The 27,948-nt window shown below is 49.2% G+C and overlaps 1 long non-coding RNA gene across 1 annotated transcript in view; it reads left to right on the top strand.

The window, feature by feature from the left end:
* Positions 1-27,376, top strand: part of LOC105476679 (uncharacterized) — a 29,922-nt gene extending 2,546 nt beyond the window's left edge. Inside the window, exons 2-5 of the long non-coding RNA XR_984178.2 lie at positions 18,997-19,152; positions 21,892-22,009; positions 22,340-22,476; positions 25,713-27,376. This is a non-coding gene — a long non-coding RNA (uncharacterized lncRNA). The remainder of the gene's footprint in view (positions 1-18,996; positions 19,153-21,891; positions 22,010-22,339; positions 22,477-25,712) is intronic.
* The last annotated feature ends 572 nt before the right edge of the window (positions 27,377-27,948 follow it).

Here is a 27,948-nt window from a genome sequence, read left to right as displayed (position 1 = left end):
TGAGCCACCCGCGCCCAGCCAAGAGTGAGAACTCTTAATGGACCCTCTCATACTCTGCTGGTGGGAACATATACTGATGCAGTTACTCTGGAGAACAATCTGCAAGTATGTTTTACTGTTTTAAATATGCATACCTCTGCACATTGATTTCTAGAAATTTGTCCTTACAAAATAACAAGTGTGTACAGATAAACATAGGTACAAGGATGGCTCAACAGTGTTTATAAGAGTAAAAAACTGGAAACTACCTCAATATGCATCAGCAGGGAAACTGGCTAAATAATAAGCCAGTAGGGACAGAAAAGAGAGAAGACACTGACCACATCCCTGGCCTCTGCAGCCTGACAGGCCTCAGTGGAGGAGAGGGGTAAAGCTTTCACTTTTAGTGAAGTTTGGGTTTTGTCTGTTCCATTAGACTGGACATGTTAATTCCTGGAAGTAATCGGAGGATTTTTTTAATTATCTGAAAGCACCTCAAAAAGTTCTGGCTCTTCAGGAGATTTCACCCAAGAAGCAGGGGAGAAATAGGTCACAGAGAGTGTTTAGGAAGAAATAGGAGAGAGAAAATAAGTTTTCTGCTTGTGATTTCAACCCGTTTACTAAAGTTACAATAACAACCATTACCTCTGGGGAATTCTGATTGAAAGAGGCAAGACTTTTACTTAATATTTTAACAACTTTCGCATTGTTTGAATGTTTTACAATGTGCCCAAATCACAGAAATAAAAAGATAGTAAAAACAATAAAGATACTTGCATTTGTGGAGAGGGTGGAGATGCTGACAAGCTCCCTGAACCCCTGGAGCTTCCAGAGCAGGGTTTCTCAACCTGGGCACTATTGACTTGTTGCAAGGGCTATCCTGTGCATTGCTGGGGTGGGTGAGGCAGACTGTTAGCAGTATCCCTGGCCTCTGCCCACCAGGTGCCAATAGCATACCCCTACCCTGAGTTCTGACAACCAAACTGTCTCCAGACATTGCCAAATGTCTCCTGGGGAGCAAAATCACCCCCAGTTGAGACGACTGCTCTAGAGGGATTATTCAGAATATGTGGGCGTCTTCTGAGCCTCTAAGCCTGGTGACCTCATTAATGCTATCTCCTAATGGCTCCCTGCCAGCACCTTTCCATGACTCCATTGGTCTGGTAGTCAGAAGATGTAGCTTCCAGTTTCGGTTCTGCCACTTACTAGCGATGTGATCTTGGGCCTTCCAGAGCCTCATTTCCTCATCCCTAAAATGGAATAATTAACAATGACGTGGCTCAAGGACAACCAGGTTCTCCCTTTCAACTGGATCTTTCCCTACTGCTTTTCAGGTGCCCAGGTGTCTCCCACTGAAACCAACAAACCAACCCACCTTCCTGGACCTTACTTCCTTCTGCAGCTACTGCCTTGCCTCTCTCTTCTTCACATACAAACTTCTTCAAAGAGTCATCTCACTCTTTGAAGGCATTTCACACTCAATGTGTCCTAAACTGATCTCATGATCTTCCTCCCCAAACCTACTGTCTTTTCCTGTCCCTTACATCTAGTTACACAAGCCACAAGCCTAGGGGTCATTTTCAACATCTCCCACATTACCAACCTCATAGCCAATCCTGCTCATTTTACTTCCTATGTTGCTTTGACTTTCAAGGTTATTTATCTCTAAATAGGAAATACATTGAAAAATCAAAATAAATATAAAACAAGATTTAGTAAGGAGTCTCACCCAACTCCATCAACTTCAGTACTCCCCCTAAAACACACACAGATAAACCACCTTTATTTGAGGGGGTAGGTATCCTTCTAGTGCATCTTTATGGAAAGACAAACAATAGATATTGCTCCCTTTCTTCCACAAAATACAATACTGTACATGCTGTTTTGTACCTTGCATTTTTCACCTAAAAATATATTTTGTCAATCTTTCTGTTCAGTATTAGAAATCTTTAGCTCTGTTTTTACAAATAGTATTCTACTGGGTGGACCTAATAACATTTATTTTACCATTCCCTTATTTACAAGTGCCAGTTATAGGTAATCTGCTATTCTAAGCAATTTCTAAACATCTTTTCAACCCATCCACTTGTTTCAGTCTCCTTTGTCTCCCCTCTAATGCAAGCTACCACCATCCTTTCCTGGACTCAGCAGTATCACTTTCTAAATACTCTGCCCAAATCATCTCTTGCTCTATCTTCATGTAGTGGCTGGACTGGTATTTTCAAAACAGGACTTTGATCATATCCTTGCCTTGATTAACGACCTGCTGCAGCTTTCTTGTGGTTTCAGGGTAAAGACAAAACTCCTCCTTATGGCCTGTGAAGCCTCATTGAGTCTGGCTCTGCCTCACCCACCTCTCCCTGCTCCCCTGACCCTCTCTGCCCCTCTCCGCCCCTCTCCTTCTCCACTCCACTCCCAGTGGCCACCTCTTAGTTCTTTGCATATGATGTTCCTTCTGCGTAAAACACTCCACTCTGCTCCACTCACCGAGTTCCTTTCTATGTGTCCTTCAGATCTCAGCTTCTTTGTCCACTCCTCAGGAAGCCTTCGCTGAGCTCCCTGCTAGGTCAAAGCCCCAAATTAAAGGATCTCATTAGTACCACATGCTTCTCCTGCATAACCCTAGTCCCAGTTGTAAGTTCACATTCATTTGGGGGACACTTTGATAAATGTCTGGCTCCTATTCCCATGTGGACTATGAGGTCCATGAGGGCAGAGGCCATACCTATCTTTGCTTTCCATAAGGCCCTGCATCTAGAAAATTGTTGACCAAATGAATGAAAGGATGAGGCATATAAGGGCCCCAGCAGAGAACCTTACACATAGTAGGTGCTCAAGAAATGTTGCTTTCCTCTTTCTTGCATTCACTGTCTGTCTTTGCTCTGGAGCCTGTAACGGGTTGCCTTCCATGTGCGCTACTCAAAAACGCTGCTCTCTAAACACTCAGCCTGTGGCCTTTGCTTGGACTTCTCCTTTCTTGATATGACTCATTTAATGGCTGATCATTTATTCCTCCTGAAAATCCTCTCTTGGCTTGGCTTGATGCCCTGGGATCCCCTTACCCATGGTGGCTTCCTCTCTACTTTCTCTTCCTCTGCCTACCCCTGAGATGTTGGGATTCCTCAGGTTTTATCTCAAACCCCTTCTCCTCTCATTCTATACACTCTCTTTTGAGCCATCTCATTTATGCTCATAGCATCCATCACCACATATGTGCAAACTTTGAGTCTCCCGCTCAGGCTTTTGTAATATGCCTCAAGCCCCCATATTAAATGCCAGCCTCTGCCTCTAGAATGTAAGTGGAGCAAGAGAGCAGAGATTGTGTCTGTGTTTGCTTATTACAGTGTCCCCAGCCCCTGAAGTAGTGCTTGGCACATAGTAGTCGCCCAATAAATACATATTGTCAAATACATAAATGGCAGGGCCCATGTTAGCATGGAGACAGCTGCCTTCCCCAGAGGCAGCCTTTTTGTTGGCAAGGCAGTGGGGCAGAGAAAGAGGCTAGGGGCTAAATGTCATGTCCTGGCTTTTCTCATCCTGGGTCTTAGCAGATATCTCACACCCACAATCAGGGTGAAAGATGAAATTCCAAGCAGGATTTGCACCCCGGAGCCAGCAGTCTCTGAATCAGCAAACTGTCCTATGGGATTGTTTCACTCCATTTGCAAACCATAAGGCAGCCTTTGAGAGAGAAGGCAGCTCAACAGAACATGTGCTAGCATCATGTCCAGCCAAGTAGCCTTTAAGGGGAGCAAATAGCTGGCCACCGTGTGTGGCAATGTTGTCAGAGGGGAGGAGGGCACTAGGCTGAGGCTGCACCTGCCAGGATATGGAGATGAGGTGGAATCCTCCTGCCCCACTGGAGAGGGGAGCCAGACCACCCTGCTTGCAAACCCAGGGCCTTTCCAACAAAGGTCAAGGGTGGAGGAAAGCCAGGTTGAGTAGGCAGAGGAATTCTGCTTATAGCCCTGACACACTGCCTGTGGCACAGCCTCCTACAACAGGCTGTTCTGAACTCAGGCCAGGTCCTGCCTGGTCTGCCATGAGAACTGACACAAAAGTACAGACTGTTCTAAGTCAGAGCTGAGGAGGCTCTTTGAACCCCAGTTCTACCCACCTCATGATTCTGATGGAAAAGCTGAGATTTAGGTTCAGGCAGAGACTGTCCTGTAGTTGGTAACTAGCAAGCCAGGGCATCTGGCTTATCTCTTAGCCTTTAGCCTGCTTGGCCCTACAGACTTGATAGTTTCTTCCTGCTTACATTTTAGAGTGAAGAGACAGACCACAATTTTAAAAAGAATATGCAAGTAAAATATGTAGCATGAAAGGTGGTGGCAAGGGTTATGGAAAAGAAGAAAGTAGTGGAGGGGAAATGAGGGTGCTAGGGTTTGTGATTTTAGATGGCGTTGTCAGGGGAGGCCTCCTTAACAAGGGAGCACTGGAGCAAAGCCTGAGGGAGGTGAGTGGGTGCACTTACTCTCTCTACAGTGTACTGTGAGGACACCTGAGACAGAGCTCGAACCTCCAGACTGCCCCCAACAGGGCCATGGTCAGAGGGCCTCCTGGGAGGTTTGCCTATGGATTTTGGCCTGGCCACAGGGACAGGAATAAGCATATCTTCTGAAACTGAGACTGGACACAGAACCAAAGGCCTATGACACCCTGGGTCAGGTAATATTAATAACGACAGTAGTAATAATAATAATAGCAACATTTTATCTGCATTGAGCACATACCATATGCCAGGCACTGTTTCTAGCATGCTACTTGTGTTATCTATCTTATTGCATTCACACAATGACCCTATGAAAATTGTGCTGTTCTAATGCCCATTTCATAGATGAGAAAACAAAGTCTCAGTGTGGTTACAGAACTTGCCCAAGGTCACAAAGCTAATGAGCAGTAGAGTCGTGCTTTGATCCTAGGTCTTTGGACTCCAGAGCCCGTTTTATAGACAGAAGCAGGTTTTAGGCATCTGGGCTGGAACGGTTGTCTAGAGGCAGAGGGTAGATGAGATGATCTCTTGGGTTCTCTGCTATGGTCATAAGGGCCAGGCAGCTCAAAGGCAGTTGAAAGGGATGTCTAACATGGCAGCCAACCTCGGGGTAGGATTGTGTCTGAGGCCTCTATGGAAGCGGTAGACTTCATCTTCTCTGGAATGTGAGCTCCATGAACAATAAGCCTTGTCTGTCTGGTCTGGTGCTCTATCACCAGTGCCTGACACTTTGTCAGTGATCAATAAATATTGGAGTAAATGAACGAATACAAGAATGAATCAATAATTCACTCTCACTTATCGAAGGTGGGCCCAGCCATAGACACTGCCATCTTTCCAAACAACCAGGGCATCTGGACTTGTGTCTCCCTGAGAATGTGAGGCAAAGAAAGAAGGCATAGCAGAACTAGGAGCAAGGGAGATGCTGCTGGGGTCAGGAGCCAGGACAGAGCCCAGAGCTGAGGACTGGGACAGTGATGGGTGCAGAGAGGCCACCCTTTGTGAACACAGTTCTGCGTGCTTTACGTGTGCTTCCTCATATCATCCTTCCCACAGCCTTGGGAGATAGAGATTGCTACCTCATAGAAAGATGAGGAGACTGAGGCATAGAGAGGCTAAATGACTTGCCATGGATCACACAAGCATTATGGGGTGGAACTGGGTTTAAACTGGGATTGGCAAGGCAGGCCAATTGCTTCATGTGGTCCCTGACTGGGGTGCAGTCAGAAACTCTCTCCCCTCTGCTATCTACCATCCCGCATTCCAACCTCCCAAGCTCCTTTGCTCTGCAGCTGTCTCCAAACCTCAGTCTGGGAGCTGGACCCTGCCTCTTCAGTCTCCCTAAAGAGGGGAGACTCCAATGCAGCAGCTTTTCCCTCCCTCCCTCCTTTCCTCCCTCCATGTACCCTAGAGGTCTGAGGTCAGGGCAAAGCCAGGACCAGCAGTAAAGAACAGACCTGGAGTGAGACAGATCCGAGTTTAAGTCCTGGTTCTTCCACTTAATACCTCAGAGAGGAAGAACTACCTTGCTGATCCTCAGTGTCCTCCTCTGTACGTATGGGATAATATCACCCATGTCATGGGGTTGTGGGGACTAACTGAAATCACTCAGGGGAAGGAACTGGATTCCAGGTGAGCTGAAGACAGGAGGAGGCAGTCACAATAGTCCACCACATTACAGCTTACACAGCACGTTTCCATTAATTTCTAGGCTCCCCTTTTTTTCTGTATCACCATTCCATTGGGTAAAGTTATGGTCCCTCTTTTGTAAATGAGAACACTGGGGCTTGGAAGTGACTTGCTAACCAAAGGCATGCAGTTTGGAAGTCGCAAGGCAGACATTCTAAGCTAGATGCATGTGACACCCGAGTGTGTGGGGAGCCCCCTTCACCTTCCAAGGCGAGCACTCCTTTACACTCCTATATCAAGTCTGGTGGTGAGAGTACTGGTCTTGTAAAGGGCTGGTTCTCCTGATCCTCTCCTCCAAAGCAAGACTCAGTGGTGCACTGAGAGGATCTCCTCCAGGCCATGGCCCGCCTCACTCTGCAGTAGCAGCAATGAGGAAAGGAAAATGGTTGTCCCAGCACAGGATGGGAGAGTCAAGCATGGTCACAATGAGGGCCAGAGAGGGAGAAGGAGGTAAGCAGAAACACTGAAGTAGTGCACCTCAAACCTAGGAAAAACCATGTCTTTGGCCATCTTGAGAGGCGGCTTACCAGAGAAGCTGCAACAAGACCCTTCCCCGTCATCAGGTCATAGCAGTCATCCTCTGTGCATGGCTCTGTCTCATATTGTGAACTTGTTCTTTGTATAGAATGGGTCTCTTTTCTGCTGTAGCCTGTGAGGTTTTTTTCCTTATCTTTGATGGTCTGTGAATTTCCCACAAAGTGTCTAGGTATAGACTTATTTTTATTTATTTTGCTTAGTCCTTGGCCTGCCCTTTCTCCCTGAAACTCATATCTCTTTTCCTTTCTGAAAAATTCTCAGCTATTATCTCTCAATGATTGCCTCCTCACCATTATCTGTTTGGAGTTTCTGTTAGACTTAGGCCGAAGCCCCTCCATGCAAACCCTTCATGCCTACTAACTGCTCTTTCAAAGTTTGTTTCTATGCTGGTGTGAATCCCTCAGCACTAGCTTACAATTCTCTAATTCTTTCCATGATTGTGCCCAGGCTAGAGCTATCCCATTCATTGAAGTTCGCTTTCTTTTTATTTCAATGACTATATTTTTGACTTCCAAAGTTTCTACTTGATTTTCTTTTTTTATCTCTCTTCTTGTTTTTGTGCAATCCTATTTTGTCCTTTTAAGGAATGTCTTTCCTTCATTTCTCTCTGTGAGCAACCTAGGCATGCTTATTTTCAAAATCTGTCAGCCTATTCTCTAAAACTCATCTGGAGTAAATTTATGTGCTGATTGTAGATTTTGCTGGCTCTCCCTGAGCATTTGATTTCTTTATGTGTTTTGGAATTTTGGTTTGGAGAGGCAGTGTTGGTGTTGTTTTGTTTGTGTTTGTGTCTTATTGTCTTTCTCTCTCAGTGCTTACCCCTCCCTGTCTGGTGGTTTCATGGTGGCCTCCATTGGCCCCTCCAAACCCCTCAGCCCAGAATCTGATTTTATGACACTCAGGGCTCTTGCCCTATAGGAGATGTTGGGAGCATTCTCCTGCTTCAGTGTAGAACCTTGGGGCTCGGTTCACTTCCTTGTCATGAGGCCGAGTCTCCCTCCGCCCAGCTCCTCATGGCCCAGGCTGCCTTGTAGTCAGAACTCCCAGAAGCAGCTGGAAGCTGTCTTTTCCAGCTCATAAGGGGAGAACCTTGCCCCTCCTCCCCCTGGTTTCTGCCTCCCATCCCACAATGGAGCACTTGTAGTACTCACAGGAGCTGAGTCTTGGCCACTCCTGCCCACCCCCCGCCACGGTGCCCGTGTTCTGACCCAGAGACTGGCAAGTTACAGCTGTGCTGGTTGCTTTGCATTTCTGTATGTGCTCTATATCTCATTTTTTCAGCCTGACTCTGTCTTTGGGGTTTTCTCTTTTTATAGTGTATCGATCTTCCATCACTCCGTGCTTGGTACAGAGGGGCTCTGTTGCCATCTTAACTGGAAATGTACTCTAATTGTGTACTGTATGTACCATAACCAGAAATGATTTAACCAATCCCCCATTGTTACACTTTTATGTTGTTTGCCATTTGGGGCTACTACAAATAAGAAGGCAATAAACATCCTTAATGTACTTGTCTAATCCCTGATGCGAAGTTGTGAGATCAAAGGGTAGCCATGTTTCCATTTGATACACATTTCATTTTGTATGTACTACCCCAACCATCACCACCACCACCAATACACCATCACTGGCATCTGGTTGGTTGAACAGAACAAGGGAAACCCTGGAAATAAATGAGACCGTGCTGTTGTAAAGTCTAACTTGGTGTACACAGGTGAGGCATTCTTAGACAACTTCTTCCCTGTTCCCATCTCTTTTGGAGCCCCAGATCCTTCTCATGGGTTATTTCATTTAATCTTCGTGACATCCCTACAGGATAGGGAAATCTCATTTTGCAGAGGAGGAAGCCAAGGCTCAGAGAGCTAAGACGACCTCCTAAGCTTTTACTGATAGGAAGAGGAGTCCACATGAAGTTGAGGAGAAAGGTAGGGTGCTCCCCAGTCCACTGAGCTGCAGAAGGGAGTCTTTCTGGCCTTCACTGATCCATATGTTTAGGAATCTGGCTGCCTCCATGAGACTGTGGTACAGCGATTGTGGGCCACTCCTAATCGTCTGGGTTTGGGCACACTGGGGCAGCCTCCACTGTGTGTGGGACAAGTGCTGGCTTTGCAACTCAGGCTCAGCCCCTCTGTAGTTAAGTAATGATGAGCTCCTCCTTATCCTCTCATTTATCAGTTGGAGATAGCCAGGTATAGTGAAAGCACACAGGCTCTGGATTCAGTTAAAAACCAGCTCTACCACTTTCCTGCTGCTTGACCTTGGGCAAGCCACTTCACCTCTGTGGGTCTCAGTTTCCACATCTGTAAAGTGGGGTAATAAGGCTTCTCTTGGAGAGGCATTGTTAAGATGAAAGAAAGACCGGTGTGCCTGGCACATAGTAGAGATTCAAATAAAGCCTGTTTCTGACAAGGGTGAAAGGTCACATAGCTAAGCCTGCTCAGCCAATCAGCTGGGGCCACACCCTGTCCTGACTCCACACTCAGTGTTGAAGCTCTGGTCTCTGTGCATGCTCCCACAGCTTCTGCTGGGCTGCCTGACATGAGCATGGGCCCTGAAAGCTCCACATGTGTCCCTGGACCCCATCACAGGTGTGAGCCTGGATGCGTGACTCTGCAAGATGCTACACACTGAGAGGACTGGAAGTTTGAGATTACTGTGGAATGGTAGCTGCTGACGGGGCTTCCGGCCTGCCCATTGCCTAGACCTGTAACCCTCAAGCAAGTCTCCCCTGCTGTCTTGGAGGCACTGCCAGCAGCCTGTTGGAAGATCACAAAAAGCAAGAATTGGCCCTTCCTCTTCTGGCAGAGCCTGCACAGCCTCTGGGAGGCAATTAGGGCTTGGGCCTTCCTTGGGAATTCCCAAGGGTACCCCAAAACACTTCAAAGTCACAAGCCCATCTGCCTGCTTCACCCTGGGGGAGAGGGGCAAGGGGGTCATATTGCAATCACTCCCCAGATGGGAAGCTAAGGAGACCAGTCTCAGGCCCATGGTGGCCTGGGATGGAAGCTCTGGCCATGTGAGGTTCTTCCTTTGCACAGTGCTGTGGCACATAAAGGTGTCTGGTTGTGGGCTCAGTGTGAGGGAATGGGGTGCTGGTGAGCAGAGGTGAGGCAGGGATACTTGGAGTCCCAAATGCCTGCAGCTCTCACAGCTAATGACCTGGGTCTCAAGATAGGCAGAAAGACTCTGTCACAGGGAGATGGCACTGGAACGTCATGAGATTAGAACTGAAGACCCAGACCCTTCCAGTCTGGTCACTGGCACACTCCTGAGGTGCTCTCTGCCCATCACTGGCAGGTTAGTGCTCCTTGAGCTCTGTACCAGGCTCACCTCTCTTCCATCCTTCACATGCCTCTGGTGTGACCTCATCCACCCCTCAGATTGCAGCTACCACCTCTGCCCTAATAAGAGTTCAGATGAAGTGAGTGCTAACTCTGTGCCAGGCACTGATCCAAACATTGTGCTTGTGTCAATTCATTTAATCTTCACAGAAACCTAATGAGGCTGACCTTACGCCATCACACAGATGAAGAAGACAATGAGGTCTGGGAGGCTATAGAACTTGCTAGGAAGAGGCTGATGACTCCCAAACTGCTCTCTTTCCAACTGGTTTCTCTTCTCATCTCCTTTCTTCCTATTGCTCGTGGCACATCTAGGCTGGAATGTCCCACAAGCTCCTCAAACCTACCACAGCCAAAACTGCACTGGCATTTCTCCTGTACCCACACCCCATCTCAAAATCCTCCTTCTCCCAGAAGCCTCATCCCCCACAGTGACTTTCCCATCTACTACATCCCTGGGTGGTATATCTTGCATTCCTTTCTCCTCCCCCTGCAACACCTCAAGGGTCTTCAGTCCTACGCATTCACATTTCTTCAATCTCCCTCCTGTTTTTCTCCTTCCTCAGTGATCCTTCCCCCTGGGGTCTTCTTCTCCTTCTTCTTTGGTTTTATTTTAATTAATACATAATAATTTTGCATATTTATGGGGTGTAGTGATGTTTCCATACATGTATACATTGTGCAGTGTTCAAATCAGGGTAATTGACATAACCATCATTGAAGCATTTATCATTTCTCTGTGGTGGAGACATTCAAAATCCTCTCTTCTGGATATTTTGCAAGTACACTACATGATTGTTAACTGCATGGCCTTGCTGTACAGTAGCACACCAGAACTTACTCCTCCTGCCTAATTGTAACATAGTTACAGTTGGAACAACCTTTCCCCATCCTCCCTCCCCAGCCTGTGGGAGCCATTGTTCTACTCTCTACTTCTATAAAATCAACTTTTTTAGATTTGTCATCTCATATTTCTACTTTTGTCTTCTCCCCTCACATTTATCTTCCATAGTGCCATGGGGAGAGCCCATGGCCCATCCCCTGCTCAAAATCCTTCTATGGTTTTCCATAGCCTACAGGATCAAGGCCAAATTCCTGATCCTAACATGCAGGGGCCCCCACAGTGGGAACAACTATCTGCTGAGCTTCACCCTTTACTTTCCCGGCCACTCTCTCTAGCCAATCTGGCCTCCTTGCTGTCCTTCCAAGGTACATTTCAATGCCTTGAGCGTACTCCATCCCATCCCCACACTCCTCCACACCCTTGGAAAGCTCTCCTTCTTCCCATCCACCTGTCCCAAATGTCCATCCCAAATGCCACCTCCTTGGTGAAGCCTTCCTGTCCTTTCCTGTTGAAAGTACTCTTGGCTGTTTTGAGACTGCAGCACTGCAATATGGAGATTGGACAGACCACGGGATTTGGAGACAAAACTGAGCCATGGGACATCTGAGAAGGCCCTTTAATCACTCTACCTCAGTGTCCTTCCTTATAAAATGCAGCCGTGAAGACCTCTCCTCTGGGTTGTTGTGAGGGTGGAATAAGAGGCAGCAGGCAAAGCTTAGCACACAGTGAACAGGCCATAGGAGAGCCCATCACCTCTTCCCAGGGGCACTCCATGTCCACAGCCCTCTGTGCCACAGCACACTGCCAAGGACTGTTCTACCACCCCCGACCCCTGAGATTGTTTCTCTCTCTTTGCTTTCTTCCTAGCCCAGCATGCAGTGGTCCTCAGAAATCCCTGAGGGAGGAAAGTCCTGGCAGGAAATCACCTTGCTGGGCAGCCTCAGTTTGGGGCCTGATGGTAGAGATTTTCCCCAGTCTCAACAAGTGAGACATGCATCATTGTATTGTACAGGTCAAGATGGGTTGTTTCTGATTCCACTGAGCACTGAGGACTCCAGGAGTAACACTGACTGGCTCGGGAGGCCAAGCTCAAGCCCCCATCCTTCGTTGGCTGGAGAGGCTGTCATGACATGGTCATCTCCCCTAAGAAAGGGAACTTGGCCTGAGCAGTACTGGGCTCTGGGAACAAGGTATGTAAGTTATGGTCGCAGAAAACCTGTTCTTAGAGGAGACCTGGACACCTTGTTCCTGGATTTATCAACTATCAGGTTTCTTAGCTTTTCTCCCCTGGGCCATGGGTCCAAGAACCAATGGAGCATTTCTGGGTTTGAACAATCTGTACTTCCCTCTGTTCTTCCCCCCAGCCTGATCAAAGCTCACTCTTGGACCTTACTCCCCTGTTCCTTTAACAGCAAGTTCAGGAGCATGGTCATGGTGCCTAGAGTGCCCAGACAATCCAGCTGAGCCCGACAGGACAGAGAATAAGCATTCCCTTATATGTGATTGAGTCATCAGTCACAAATCACATTCTCTGATTCAGAGACTCTCAGAGTAGCAGTGCTAGGGCAGTTCCATAGACCTTTCTCCTTGCATTGCAGCTGGGCAGACTGAGGTCCAGTGAGGGTGAGGGACTGATTCAGATCACACAGCAAGACAGCGGTGGAACCCAGACCTCCAGACTCCCAGTCCAAGGCCATTTTTCCCACACCCAGGACTCTATCTGAGAAAGTGATGGTAACTGGTAGGAGAAGCCAGGGGTGAGGGCTGCAGGAGGCAGGAACTTGAGGGGAGGAATGTGGGACTGGAAGGTGGAGGGGAAGCAAAGCCCCCAGCGTTGAGTGGCAGCCCACCCTGGAGACATCAGCCTAGCTATCACACTGCTTCCTTTGCTGAAGATTAGCACAAACATCCCCCAGCTGTGGCCCTCCCTGCTGGCCAGCTGTGCAGGCTTTGGGTGGCGTGCCCCAGATGCAGGAGGCCCCAGGCTGGAGGCTGGACTTTCTCTCTTGTGACGTTGTGTGCTCTCCCGGCATCCAGAGGGCATGGGCCAGCCTCTGGCTCATCTCTGCTGTCAGGCCTGGTGAAGGACAGTCAACACTCCTGACTGATCAAAGGCACTCCCACCCTCTGGCCCCAGGAGTGCCGGGGCCGAAGGGGAGTGGGAGAGCTCAGATGCCATCCTGTCATGCTTTGAAGTCCCAATGCATTCTGGGATAGAACTTGCTGTGGAGTGAGACCTCTGGAACACAAACTTAACAAAAATTCCTGACATGTGTTATGATGGAGGCAGGAGAGCCGAGTCCTGACACCTTTGGCCAGACCTTTCACCTCTCTGAGCCTTGCCCTTTCCAACTGGGCCAGGAGGGCACTGGATTCTGCAGAGTAAAGGCCAGGCCAGCTTGCCGTCCCATGACTCTGTGACTTTCTCTTTCTTCTCTCAGAGGCCAGGTGGGTAGGGTGGCCCAGAAAAGGCTTATGGGCAGGAATAGAGGTAGTCTGGCACCAAGGACAGGGTACGTGGGATAGCTAGGGGTAGGGGCTATTTATTCATTCATTTATTCATTCATCCATCCATGGAGCACCTACTGCATTCCTTAGCCCAAGGACTTGGAAATCGGGCACCCTACCATGCTGATCCACTACTCAAGGGACCTATTAATAGATTCTGAACTGGCTCCTCCCCTCACCGTGCATCGCCTCTGTTCTAGAGTTAGGATGGGCACCCTGGTTTGTGACTTTTAGTCATCAGGGGCCATATCCAGCAAGAATTTTGGTTGAATCTGAGTCCAGCTAAGTTAAACCAAAAATAGATTTACTGGAAAGCTTTGGGATGGCTCATAGTCTTGTTGGGGAAGGGGGAGAACCAACCTCAGAGAAAGGGCAGGCACCCAACGAGGCAGGGAAGTATGTTACAGAACCAAGGGACAGTCGGGCTCATACAGTACTTCCAGTACTGCTTCTCCTCACCTGACCTCTGCCAATGGACCCTGACATTGGGAATCATTTCTGAAATGCTTCTTTTCATAAGGAGTATCTGTCTGTCTGTCAGGGGACTTGAGGAGGAGCTCTTTGAGCTTCTGGCCTTCTCCCCTTCCTCTCTGAACTCTCTCCAGCTACTGCAGCCGATGCCCAAGCTGATACTGTTTTCTGACTGACCAAGCTCTTTGGCTTCTCCAAATGCCCCAGCAAGCCCTGAGCTTTCTGAACTCACTATATCTCCAAATAACTTCTTTTCCCCCTCCACGTATGTCCTTTAAGGCCACAACTAAAGGGGCCAACACAGACATCTCCCTCACTGGTCTTGATCATTTTGTGCCTGGTCCCAGCCTAATTTAAAGCTCTGTAAACTAGTACATGTCATGACCTCAGGGTACAGGTGAAACCCCCGGCTGTCTGCTGAGGAGTGGGGGCGGGGCTCTTGCTGGAGGAATGGTACAGTCCAGACCCATGATTACCCCAGGAGAATCAGCCAGAGGCGAGCCGGTCTACTCAAAGCCCTGGGGGCTGAGAGGTCTGGTGGCAGCCTGTCAAGGAGCCAACCATGCAGAGGGCTGGCCAGACTGGATGTGGGAACCACACTGGAGACTTATTGGTGTGGATCCCTCTCATAGCTATGCTACAAGCCCTCTTACATGATACAAAGGGGATCTTCTGTTCTCCACAAGGGCAACGTCCTACCAAGGTGGGGGTAAAACTGGCCTTGGGACATTAGAGACATTATGTGACTTGCTGAAGGTTATGTAGATGATAATGAGGAGAGCTGGAACTCCCCGGTCCTTAGTCAGCAACAAAGCACTCCAGCGAAGACCACATTGTACCAACTCCCCCAGATAGCTTTCAGGAGCCCCCAGCTCCCCAGCCAGCCTCCTGCCTCAGGCCTTAACTACTTCATTAGAACCACAGTGTTGAAGCTTGAAGAGACCTCAGAGGTCAGTAGCCTAGCCCTCCCCTCACACACACATATGCACACACACACAAGTACACAAAGTACAGCTGGAAAATTCAGGCTTGGGAAAGGAGAATGCCAAAGATCGGCAAGCGAGTTGATGGGTCTAGAAGCCAGATCCCTGGGCTCCTCTGGCAGCCATGGTTCTGTGTACAGGCCCGGCTACATTCCTGTCCTTATCTTACAACCTAGCTGCAGCAGCTATTCCTACCTGTCCTCTTTTCACCCTGTCCTCGAGCTGTGCATTCCGGGCCGAACCTACTGCTGGAGAAGTCCCCGCCCTCCACCTGAGCACCCATGGATCAGCTGGTACCCCCACGGCTACCCCTGGTGGAAGAGCCACCCCACTTCTGGCCTACTTCCTTCTCTTTTAGTAGTATGTGTGAAGAAGAAGCTGTTGGTGCCAAAAAGATTCCAAGAAAATAGGTAGGTCCAGGCCAGGCAGCCCAGGCTGCTAATGCAAAGAGGCAGCTCCTACCCTTCCATCAAAGCCCTGGAATCCAGAACTGCAAAGGCCCCAGGGAGGAAGTAAAAGGAAGCTGAGTTGCTAAGTGGCCTGCCCCCAGCCTCCACGCCCCTGGGGATGCCTGGCTGACTGGAGAGGAGGGGACTAGCAGAGGAATGATGATAACCATCCCTCCCATCTGGACGGCCCTTTCACACACCACTAATAGGCTTCCCTCCCCTTCCCTTGTCGTAGCCACACAAAACGCTTGGTAATTATCCCCAGCAGCCAGATGGAGGCTCAGAGAAGATAAGAAACCTGCCTGAGGTTGCACAGCCAGTTGGTGGTGGTATTAAGCACAATTTGCAATCCAGGAATCCACGTCCCATGCATATTCCCCTTAGCTTTCACCTGGCTTACAAACCCAGGCCTTGGGCTCCTGGATCTCTGCCCCAGCCAGAGGGCAAAGGGGATAGGGCACCTGGGCTGGAAGGGACTGTAATAGAAGAGGCTTTAAGATGGGGGAGGGCACTGAGGACCGGTATGACAGAAAAAAGCAAGTCTACCCCTGTCCCAAGTTTCCCTCATTGCCCTCTTGACTGAAGAACTTTCTTTAGCTTTTCTTTTAGAGCAGATCTGCTGGAAACACATTCTCTTAGTTTTTCTTCATCTGAGAATGTCTTTACTTCTGCTTCCTTCCTGAATGATATTTTCACTGGATATTGAACTCTCTGGGTTGACAGTTCTTTTCTTCTGGAATTCAAAAAATACTGTGGCACTTCCTCTGGTCTCCATGGTTTCAGGCAAGAAATCCACCATCATTCATACTCAGGTCTCTTCTGACTCCAAGGGTCTGCTCCAAAGGAGGCCAGGCAGGGTAGCAGAAAGAACTCTGGAGGACTGGGAGTTGAGCCACAGCTCCACCACTTCCTATCAACGTGACATTGCATGAGTCCCTTCACCATTCCCAACCTCGGCTTTTACATTGCTGCTATAAGAGGGTAGGACTGGATTGTCACACTAAAGACCCTGACATTCCCAGGGTCTCTGAGAATTATCCAATTCCCAGGGGTGCCAAGCTCCTGGTGATGAGGAAAGAGACCCCACAGAGACACCTTCTGTCCCTGCTTTCCTTGGGGGATGTGGCTTGAGTCCTGTACTTTTTGCTCCCTCGACTCATGCCTACCCTGGCCTCACCTGGTCCATTGAGGCAGGGAGGGTTCTTAGGATGTTTCAGGCTTCCCAACCCAGCTCTCAAATCCTGAGCAACCGGGAGAACCCCCTCATTCCCTCTCATCAGGGCCATTGCAGAGCGCTCCTTCAGTGGGCAGGGGGGCAATCTCCAGGACCACCCAATGTCTCTTGCCATCCTACCCACCCTACAGTACAGTCTGACTGCTGGGCTCTCCCAGACACTGCCATGCTGTTTTCATGCTTCCATTTGGTTCCCTCTGCCTTGGAAATCCTTTCTCCCTTGTCTACTTGGCAAGGTCTTGCAGAAGCAATACTAGCTCTTTACTTCTCTCTGCCTTGGTTTTCTCATCTGTAAATTAGAGATTACAATAATAGTGGTAATACCTACCCCATAAAGTCATTGGGAAGATCAAACAAGCTACTCCCTATGAAATCTTTTGAACAGTGGTTGGCCCATAGTAAATATTCAACAGACACTAGCTTATTATTACAGTTATCATTAACACTATTATAGTGTGATGGTTAAGTGCACTTAGAATCAGACTTCCTCTGTACAAATCCCCTGTGCCACCTCAACCAACTACTTGACCTCTATGTGCTTCAGTTTTCTCATCTTTAAAAGGTGATTAATAATAGCCCCGCCTCATAAGGTTGTTATGAGGATCAAATGAGATAACACTTTGCACAGAGCCTGACACATAGTAAGCCCTCAAAAAATGTTAGCTGTGATGATAAGGAAGCTCGTCAACATTTCAGCTTCCTTTCCTCTTGAGAAAGAGAGGCAGCAGGTACTCTTGGGGAACGTGTTCACTGGAACATGAGCTAGGGAGAGACACCCATGCACCCATGCAACTCTTAGACCACATCAGGTTCCTGGTTCTGGCTTGTGAGATTCCCCACCTCTGTGACTTCATGTGGCCTGTTCTCTATGCCTAAGTTGCCCTGTCCCCAGGCCCAGTTCCAAGGCCTCACCTTTGGGATGCCTCCCGCAGCTCCTGCATGTTGACCGACTTCCAGGTTCTTGTAGGACACACCCAACAGGTCATCTGAAGCTCCATCCAATGCTCCCCCAGGTCTGCTTGGGGTGGAGTTAGTTCTGCACTACAGCCCTCAATTCTAGTCCTGGCTCAGCCCCTGACTTTCTGTGTGACTTGGGGTCAGTGTCTTTTCCTTTCTGGGCCTCACTTTTTCATCTATAACATGAGAATTTTGACCCAAATGGTCTTTAAGGTTTCTCCCAGATGGGTAAATCCTAGTATTACTCGCCACTGTCATCCCAGGGCTAAGCTAGTCCAGTGCATGATGTTAAACGTTTGATGGGGACTCAGGCTGAACTAAAGTGGACTGATTATAGAACCACAGACAAATGCCTCCACCCATTCCCTCCCATACCTCCTGTATGTCCTGTCACCCAGGCTTTAGCCATCCTTGGCTGCCCAGTTCCCCAACCTCTGCAACTCAGGGCTTGAGGACAGAGCCTAGCTGCTGCCTGAAGGCTGGGCTCCTGGGGCCCCAGCAGGAATGTTCCTGGGCTTATTTTGGTCCTTTAAATTAGAAGGCTGGAGGTTCTAATTTACCACTCCCTGCCCGGAGCGGGAGCCTGGACTGGAGTGGCATGCCTCAGCTGCCAAGCATGAACCCCACTCTCGACCACAACCCAACCTCAGAGCTGTCTGTGGCTGTCCCTGCATAGCAACACCACAGACAACAAAGGCCCCTTAACCCTCCTCTTCTAGCGGTGACCGTAGTAGTGGCTGCTGCTGCCTGGGACTCAGCAGGATGAGGCACAGAACGGGGAATGGGCTGGCTAAGTCAAAACACTAGGAAGGTACAGACAGTTCCTGTGCCCACACTGGAGACTCACCCTTTGGGCATCTTGGCAGGGCCACGTGGGCTGCCCCCACAGAGCTAGGCCAGATGGAGAAATCTGGCCAATGGAAACTAAGGCCTAGGACCTAGAGGGCCACTGGGCTTTGAGGGAAGAGCCAGCTGTTTTCCATCTTCACTGAGGACTGAGGGAATAGAAACAGGCAGGAAAAACAGTGAGAAGAACTGCTGGTTTCAAAAGGCAAGCCTTCTATCCTAGGCATACTGTGGAGAGGTGACTGGACCTCCAGTCATCCCCCTTCAATCCACCCTCCAGGTTGCCATTAGAGGTACCTTGCCAGCAAAGACTTGATCGGATTATTTCTTTAATTAAAACATTTCAATGGTTCCCTATCGCCTACAGGGGAAAATCCAGCCTTCCATTCAAGGAGCTAAGGCCCTTCACAATGTGGCCCCAGCCTACCTTTCTGCACCACTCTCAAGGCCTTTCCTACCCCACAAACCCTACAATACAGCCACTCTGGTGGCTGGCTTTCCCCCAGACCTCCCATGCTCTTTCATGCCTCCATTTTATTCCTTCTGCCTGGGAAGTCCTTTCTCCCTTGGCTCCTTAGCAAACTCTTTTTTATGGTTGAAGCCTCAGCTCAAATATTCCCTATTCTTGTACAAAGGTAACAGTTTCCTCTCTTGTGCTTCCAGTGTTTCTGTCAGACTTTTATTCATTCAAGCAGCATGTATTGAATACCTACTATACAACAAGCATTGTTCCAGGAACCAGGGATACAGTGGCAAAAATGACAAGCCATAGACCCTGCCCTCATGAAACTTCATGTGGAGGAGACATACAGCAGATCAGTATGCTGACAAATACATAAGATGATTTCAAATAGTGTTGTGTACAGGGTGTACTGGAAAATGCTGAGTGATCTGCTTGGAGGAGGGCATCTGCAGCACCTGCTGACTTCTGTGGTGCTGACATTCCCATCACGGCTGATCTCAAGCTGGCAGTGTGAAGTCATTGAATACTGAGTTGGGAAGAGCCAGTGAAAGCCAGCTCTAGCACACTGGTACATACTAAAAGGAAAAGAAAACCAGTTAATAGAATAGAGAGCAAGTGAGGCACAGAGGTGGGGAGTGTTGCTCAATTCGATTAGGTGCAGGGGGGACCAGGGAAGGCCTCTTTGAAGAGGTGATATTTAGGGGATGGCCTGAATGACAAGAAGCCAGTTATGCAAAGATCTGGGGAAAGCTCTTGGCACTTTTGGTTTTTAAAAATACTTTTTCTATTGAGGCATAATTTCCATACATTAAAGTGCACTAATCTTAAGCATACAGCTCCATGAATCCTTACATATGTATCAGCCTCTGTAACCACCACCTAGGTCGAGATATAGACCATTTTCAGCACTCCAGAAGGCTCTTGTGTGCCTCTTCCCAATCAGTAATCCCTGCCCCAAGGGAAACTACTATTTTGACTTCTCTCCCTGTAGGTTGGTTCCACATGTTTTTGAAGTTCATATTCATGGAATATAAATATAGCATGCCATAGTATGTTCTTTGTTTGTGCTGTATTTCCCTCACTCAACATCACATCTGGGAGAGTCACCCATGTTGTTACACATTACATGTGGCCATGTTCTTTTTCACTGCTGTATGGTATTCCATTATATGACTCTTTCCTGGTACCTTCCATGTTAGTGATGTTTTCCTGTCTGTCTCCTCCTCAGGGCTTTGTAACACAGCATGAGCAGCTATGAGCTCTGATGTGGGCCCGGCCACCACTGAGATCAGGGATGTGGAGTCCTCTTCTCTGAACAGGATGTTCCCTTCTGTCTTTGTATCTGTGAAACAGATAGTGGCAAGCCCTCCTACATATGTAGCAAAGAGTTAGCAAGATGATCCACAGCAAGCACTTAGTGGAGGCCCTGGTCTGGAGGGTCTGCTCAAGGGCACCCCAGGTGCCTTCTCCGCCCTTGGCCTGTGCATTTGGCGAGCAGCAGGTATAGTTCGTGCATGTGTGTGGGGGAAACACAGCACACGTTTGATTGTGTGTTGTGCTATGAAATGACTGCCGAGATTGCTTTGGGGATGATTGGAGTGAGGGACAGTTTTGAGGGACCAGAGACACTTCCATTGCTGAGAGGGCCTGGAATGTGAGCTGCCACAGAAAGGTCTTCAGTACCCTCCCCACCAGGCTGGACCAGGATGTATTGAGGGAAAGAAAGAGGCGAGGAACTCAAGACCCCTGCCACAGTGCTTGCACAGGAAGGAGTGCAGAGCACTCCGCTTGGAGAGGGAGGCAGGGCAGGGACCATTTTCTTCAATTTACAGTTGCATGAACCTAGGTTTGGAGAAGTAAGGTCAAGTTCACATAGCCTAGAAAGTGTTGGAGGAGAGATTCAAACCTAGGTGTGTTTAACTTAAAGCCAGTGGGTTGAGGGCATCTTGTGAGACCTTGAGGGTTCCGACCCAGCCTCAAGGAGACAGAGTAGCTGGGCGAGCAGGCTGGGCTCTGGCCTGGAGGAAGGCCTTGGGCCTGGTGCTGCCAACTGCAGAAGGGGCTGTCTGGGGAGTCCCTACCAACACGTCCCACATAATGGGGCTCACCTAGGCATCACATCCTCTTTTTTCTACCTTTACTCCTGAGAGGAGACAGTGAGCAGTGGAAGAGGAGTGCCTAAAAAGAAACACGTGTCCTCAGCATTCCAACTACAACTTCCTGCCTGCCCACTCCCCTGCGCCTCTCCCTCACTTCCCCACCAGCCCCTGCCCGTGAGCAGCCTTGTCCTTGGTGCTGCCACCTCTGGCTCTCCCCACACCTCCAATTTGTTTCCAGAGGCCTTGAAGGCCAATCTTTCTTCATGACAGAGCCTCGTCCTTCATTCACTCATTATCTCTGTCTTTCCCTGACTCCTGGGAGCCCTAGGCCAGGAAGGGAGAGTGATGGGGTGGGGACACAAGAACATGTGGCTCCCAGTCCTGACTCTACCACAGATTCCCTGCATGCCATTGGGTCAGTCCCTTCTCTTTTCTGGCCTCTTTCCCTATCTGTGCAATGGACCAATCTCCAAGGGTCTTGTCAGCCTTGGGTTTCTCACCAGGCAGCAGAGACTCATTGCCCTAATGGAGAGAAGCAGAATAAACTACAGCTCGAGGTCAAGAGCAGACCTGGAGGCAGAGAGGAGGCCAACTGGACTGTGTTCAAAATGGAGGGCTGATTCAGGCATAAGGGCATAAAGAGGCTGGGATCTGCTCACCCTGGGCCCCTTTTCCTGTGACCGCTCCCTCAACATGCATTCAACAAGTCACTATGGAGCAGCAGCTCTGGACCAGGCAATGAGTTCGGTGCCTAGGGTACAGCAGTGAGCAAAGTGGACATGGTGCAACTGCTAAAAATTGCAACAAACCCTTGGTTCCTTACTTTGGCCTTACAATCCCAGCCACAGCTTCTACTTCTCTTCCCTACAGACTAGGAGAAATGTGGGGCCTGATCATCCAAGGCCACACAAAGAATTAAAACCGAAAACTGGGCTCAAATTCTCATCTCCTAACCACCCCCACCTCCCCACACCTTGTCAAAATTTTTCTCCCTAGAATCCTAGACTCACTGTCTGATCCGGAAGGCACTTTAATCATGCCTAAGAGCCTGGAGATTTATAAAGGAAGCTGTAACTGGGAACAATCCGGCCTGCGGGGAAGCTGCTTCTACCAGGTACCCACAAGCAAGACACGTGGCTTCACTCCTCCGCACCCCCACAGTATTTTGTTTCCCCATGCAGGCACAGCAGTGGTGCAGGTTGCCCCCTTTCATCATTTACTCACATGCTTGTCTCTGGCACTGAGCAGAGCCTGTGTCTCCTCCATCTCCGTATCTCCCAGGCCTGGGCCAGGCAGACATGAGGAAGCAATTCAGTGGGTGCCTGTGGCATGGAATTGACCATGTTGCTCCTGAAACACAGTTTCTTTTCCTTCCTTCCTTCCTTCCTTCCTTCCTTCCTTCCTTCCTTCCTTCCTTCCTTCCTTCCTTCCTTTTTTGAGACAGGGTCTTTCTCTATTACCCAGAGTGGAGTGTAATGGTGCTATCTTGGCTCACTGCATCCTTGACCTCCCGAGTTCAAGTGATCCTCCCACCTCAGCCTCCCAATTATTGGGACAACAGGCACACACCAACACAGCCAGGTAACTTTTTGTATTTTTAGTAGATGGGGTTTTACCATGTTGCCCAGGCTGGTCTTGAACTCCTGGCCTCAAGTGATCTACCTGCCTCAGCCTCCCAAAGTGCTGGGATTACAGGCATGAGCCACTGCACCCAGTGCCTGAAATGTAGTTTCTTCTGTGCCTGCCCTCAGTGAGTGAGCTCTGGAGGAAGGTGCCCTGGATTTGTGCTGTGGTTCTGTCACTAACCCCAACTTTGACAGTAGCTTAACCTTTCTGTGCTGTGCCTTGCTTTCCTACTGGTAAAATAACAGCAATTACGGTACTGATTCATGGGGTTGCTGTGATGCACCCCAAATAGTGTCTGGTACATAGTAAATGTTCAGTATTTATTACCACTATTACTGCTGCTCCCAATCCTACTACTGCACTCACTACTACTACCATTTTAACTTAAGGATGTATGAAGCTATTTCCTGGATAGGCTTCCAGAAGTGGATATTCCTCATATATGATTGCCAGCCTAAAGGCTGTGAACTAGCCTCCTCTTCTCCAATTTTCTCGTGCCTAGGACTCACCTGGGGATCTCATTAAAATGCAGTTTCTGATTCAGCAGATCTAGGGTGGGGCTAGAGACCCTGCACTTCTAACAAGCTCCCAGGTAGTGCTGACACTGCTGGTCCAGGGACCACACTTTCTATAGTAGCCCTTGCCAATATTAACTACCAAAGAGAACTACTGTCTATTGAAAACCCAGTAAGTGACAGACCCTGTGGAAGTGCTCCATATACATTATCTCCTCGAATCCTTGCATCAGCCCTGGAGAGTATGTATTTTCATCCCTATTTTACAGATGAGAAAACAGAGGCTCAGATAAATCAAGTGACTTTCCCAAAGTTACACAGCTTGAAAGTGGCAGAGACAGGGTTTGAACTCAGACCAGGCTGACTCCCAACTCCTATTTTTTTCCATTCTTGCAAAGAGCCTCCCTGTGGCATGGCATACCCCAGAAGATGTCTGTCCCCCCACAGAGAGAGGACTGCAACGCAGCACCTGAAGTGATAGCAAAAATCACTCTCTGGGCACAGCTCTTTAACATATCCAAAGCGCTTGCCTGCCCACCACAGGCCTGGTAAACAGGCAGGGCAAGGACCTGGATCCCTGTTGAAGCTGGTGAGGACTGAGAGCTGTTGGGGTGGGTGTGAGGGCAGGCAGAGGGTAGAGGAAGACGCTGGCCTGGATTCACCAAGGGATGGCCCATGACCCAGGAGCTATTCTTCATCTCTGTGTGCTCAGGAATCCTCCAAGGTTGCAGACTCAGGGCCACTGAATGCCACTGGCCCAAAGCCCAAGATGCTGAGGTCTCAACCAAAGGACCCATTTCATGCACTGGGGGCGGGACAGCAAGCCAGCAAGAAGCCCCTGTATTCTCACTGGCTTCTTACCATGAGGTAAGCCCACAGCCTCAGCAGAGAGAGCCTGTTGCTTCTGGCAGCTCTGTGGTTCAGGGCTGCTATGTCCCAGCCAAGCCTAGAGACATCCTCACACCTCTGACTACATGATTATGCCCATTCCTATTCCTGACTAGGCCCATAACAACCTGTTTTCACACAGTGCATAAGACGATAAACATGTGCTACTCTCTTGGGTCTTTCTGGGTCTCCTAACGGGACCATGGATCTGTTGGGTATCTGAGAGACAGGTTTCTGGGGTCTGAGATTCCCCTAGAATTGTAGGCAAAACCGTAGGGGGATGTGACATTTTCTGAAGGGGCTATTCGTAGCTTTTACCATTCATCTACTGATTTAGCAAATATTGATTGAATGCTTACTCTGTGTGGGGCACTGAGTTGGGCACTAAGAGTGCAGTGATGAGCGAAACAGAGATCCATGCCTCCAGGAAGCTTCCAGTCCAGGGGGCAGTCAGTGAACAAGTAAACAAACCAATAATACACATAAGGACAGATAGTGATGCTGGGTTCTGTCCAGTCCAGTGTCATTCGCTACATAAACAGGCACTGCTAACATTTTTGAAGTGATGCCTGAGTGAGGGCCAGGGTGAGGGAGGGGCAGGGCCTGCCAAAGGTCATACCCCCAAAACAGACCCTCGGGCTTCCGGGCATGCATGTGGACCATGACATACATGAAGCGTTTAAGTGGGCATGGAGCTGATCAACAGAGCTGCAGAAGAGAATGACCACCTTGGGCCTGGCATGTTTTTCGGTAACCAAAAAAGCCACCCCCACCTCCATTCCTATACTGAGCTTCTCTGTTTCCAACACAGATTGCTTATGGGGGAACCTCACCCCCTAGCCCTCTTACCCCAAAGGCAGCTGTTCTCCCTCTAGCCTGCTGGGTGGGCTCTGCACCTTCCTCGGGCCTCACTCCTGAGAAAGTCCAGCTGGTGGGCCCAGCTGGGGATTTCAAGGACGATGGAGCCCATCTGGAGGGAGCTTGGAGTGAGTCAGAGGGGCCAGTAGAGAGGAAAAGCCCCTTGGGAACAGAAGCCTGGGCTAGGGGAACTCTCTCAGAATGATGCGAAGAAGAAAAGGAAAGGCCGGAAACCTGGGTTGGCATTCATGAGAGCGTTCTGAGGCCTGAAAGAACTCTGAGAGGTCACCTTCACTCACCCCACCTTCATCTAGGACGCACTTCCACTGTATCTGAATCTGTGTCAACGTGCAGTTTCTAAAGACTCCTGGCTGGCGAGTGAGCCCTCTCCCCGCCCACTGTGCCTTAGCACTCTTCTCTTTCTTCTCTTCTGGCTCCTGTGGCCCAGACACCGGGCAATGTGTGGGGAAAGGTAAAGAGTGGATCCACAGCTGAAGAAGTCCTCTCTCTGTTCTAGAGGACTTCAGTCTCATGCAGGAGACAAAGCCTAAAGAATTTGCTTGGATACAATGTGGTCAGTGCTTTCGGTCTTCTGAGGAGGGAAAATTATGTCTGTGGAGGGTGGGGTGAGGGGACCAGCAGGGAGAGTAAGGAAAGGCCTCCCAGATGAGGCCTCAAGAAGTGAGAGGCTCTATGGACAGAAGGCCATCCCAAGCTTCCAGAGAGCTGCCTGCTCTGATCAAATCCTCATTCAGATGTTCAATTCCCGTCTACCATGTTTCAGTCAAATGCTTGCCCAGCCTCTCCTTTCCCACTTCCCGAAGCAGGGAGCTTATTCCCTCTCAGGACAGAGATCATTTCAGGACAGACTTAACTCTAAGAAAGTTGCTTCCTTTTTTTTTTTTTTTTTTGTCTTTCTTTCTCTTTGAGATGGAGTCTTGCTCTGTTGCCCAGGCTGGAGTGCATGGCGCAATCTCGGCTCACTGCAACCTCTGCCTCCTGGGTTCAGGCCATTCTCCTGTCTCAGCCTCCTGAGTAGCTGGGACTACAGATGCCCGCCACCACGCCCAGCTAATTTTTGTATTTTTAGTACAGACGGGGTTTCACCATGTTGGTCAGGCTGGTCTCAAACTCCTGACCTCAGGTGATCCACCTGCCTCGACCTCTCAAAGTGCTGGGATTACAGGCGTGAGCCACAGTGCCCGGCCCAAAAGTTGCTTTATTCAACTTAGCTGAACTCTGTCTCTTTGTGGTTTCCATCCATTGGTCACAGTGCTGCCTCTGGGGGCCACCTAAGCTCTGCCTTCTCCCTCTGCCCTCCAGCAGCCTCTTAGAGGTCTGAAGCATCACCATAGCCATAACCCCCAAGTCTTCTCCAAGCAAAACAACTCCACTTCCTTCAACTGTTCCTCCTGAGACCAGGGCCCCCGCTTTCTCCACGGCATGCTTTTGCCTCCCTGGTCATGCTCCAGTGTGACTCTGGTACCCTTAATACGTGGCACACAGAGCTGACACCATATTCCAGGGCAGTCTGTCACCTCCTTGTTCTTGAAACTTCACTTCTATACTGCCTACAGATGCAGCTGAAGGTTCCATGGATGTATTTGGTCAGACCATGCATATGACAGTCACCTCCTCAGCTCTGCTCCTTGCCCTCTCACCTGGTTCCCCCTTGCCAGCCTACATTTGAGGACTGGATTCAAGAGCAAGACCTAACATTTCTCCCTGTCATATTTCCTTTGTAAGCTTCAGCCCCTCCTTCTAGTCTGTCAGGAATGGGAATGCTTTTGAAAACAGACTCTGAAAGCCAATGAGATGTGCTCCTCCTGCCCACAGTTGGACCCAGGCTCCAAATTTGATCAGTGAATAGCCATGTCCGCACATGTACCATGAGGCACTTGTCTGCAAATTCATCCGGAGACCTTGACAGATGCCTGGAGGCCAGAAATCAGCCTCTTCTATGCTACCATGTGGCCCCAGGAGCCTGAAGAAAACACCAAGTACATCTAGAAGTTGATGGTTGACCGATGGGAGAAGGGGCAAGATGCCAATCACTCAGTCAGTCAACCTTTCCTGAAGATTGTTGGAGGCTCCAAGTGACATAGGGGATCATGCAAAGAACATTCAGAGACATCATCTACTGCCTCTGCCTTCTGGAAATTTCTAGTCTCACAAAAAGGAAGACCAGGGAGACCCTTAAGACAATGTAGTAGGCTAAATAATATCCCCCAAAGATATCAGGTCCTAATCCCTGGAACCTGTAAAAGTTACCTGATTAGGAAAAATGATCTTGGCAGATGTGATCAAGTTAAGGGTTTCTAAATGCAATCACATAAGAGGGAGGCAGAGGAGACTTGACATAGACAGAAAAAGAAAAGACCACGTGACCCTAAAGGCAGAGATTGGAGTGAAGTGGCTACAAGCCAAGGAATGCCGGCAGCCACAGAAGCTGGAAAAGACAAGGACCAGGTTCTCCCCTACAGCCTCTGGAAGGAGCATGGCCCCATCAACACCTTGATTTTGGCCCAGTGATACTGGCTTTAGATGTCTAGCCTCCAGATCCGTGAGAGAATACATTTTTGTCGTCTTCAGCCATTAAGTTTGTGGTCATTGTTACAGAAGCCACAGGAAACTGAGATAGGTAATGAGGGAGCTCCACAGGCAGGTGAGGGGCCTAGACCACAACCAAGGTGGGCCAGGCAACTGATGGCCATAAATCTCAGGCAAGGCTTCCTGGAAGAGGCAGGCCTGGAGCTGGGACCTCAAGAGTGGTAGAGGAGGGGGCTTGGCAGAGGGAAGAGACAGGGCTCCCTGGGTTGTGACAACTGAGCAGATCAGGCCTGGTGTGGCCAGAGATCACTGAGACTGCAGAAGTGAAGGGTGGTGGTGTGTATGTGAAAAGGCCACATCCTGCCAAGTTGCCACTTTATGTTCCTCCCAGGGGAAAGTTAGCAAAACCCTGCATCGCCAGCAGGGTGGCCCTTGGTCATGCTGCAAAAAGCCAAGATGTGAGGTCAGACAGACCTGGTTCTAGCACCACCACATACTGGTGCCTGCTGCCTCCCTGAGCCTCAGTCTCCCCATCAGCAAAATGGGGATGATAATATTGGTGTAATTTCCAAGGTTATTTTCTCATTTTCCAGCTTTCCCTTGTCGCATTTCTTCT

The sequence above is a fragment of the Macaca nemestrina genome, chromosome X, assembly GCF_043159975.1.
Source record: "Macaca nemestrina isolate mMacNem1 chromosome X, mMacNem.hap1, whole genome shotgun sequence".
NCBI classification, from domain to species: Eukaryota; Metazoa; Chordata; class Mammalia; order Primates; family Cercopithecidae; genus Macaca; species Macaca nemestrina.
This window is presented reverse-complemented; position numbering and strand designations above follow the sequence as displayed.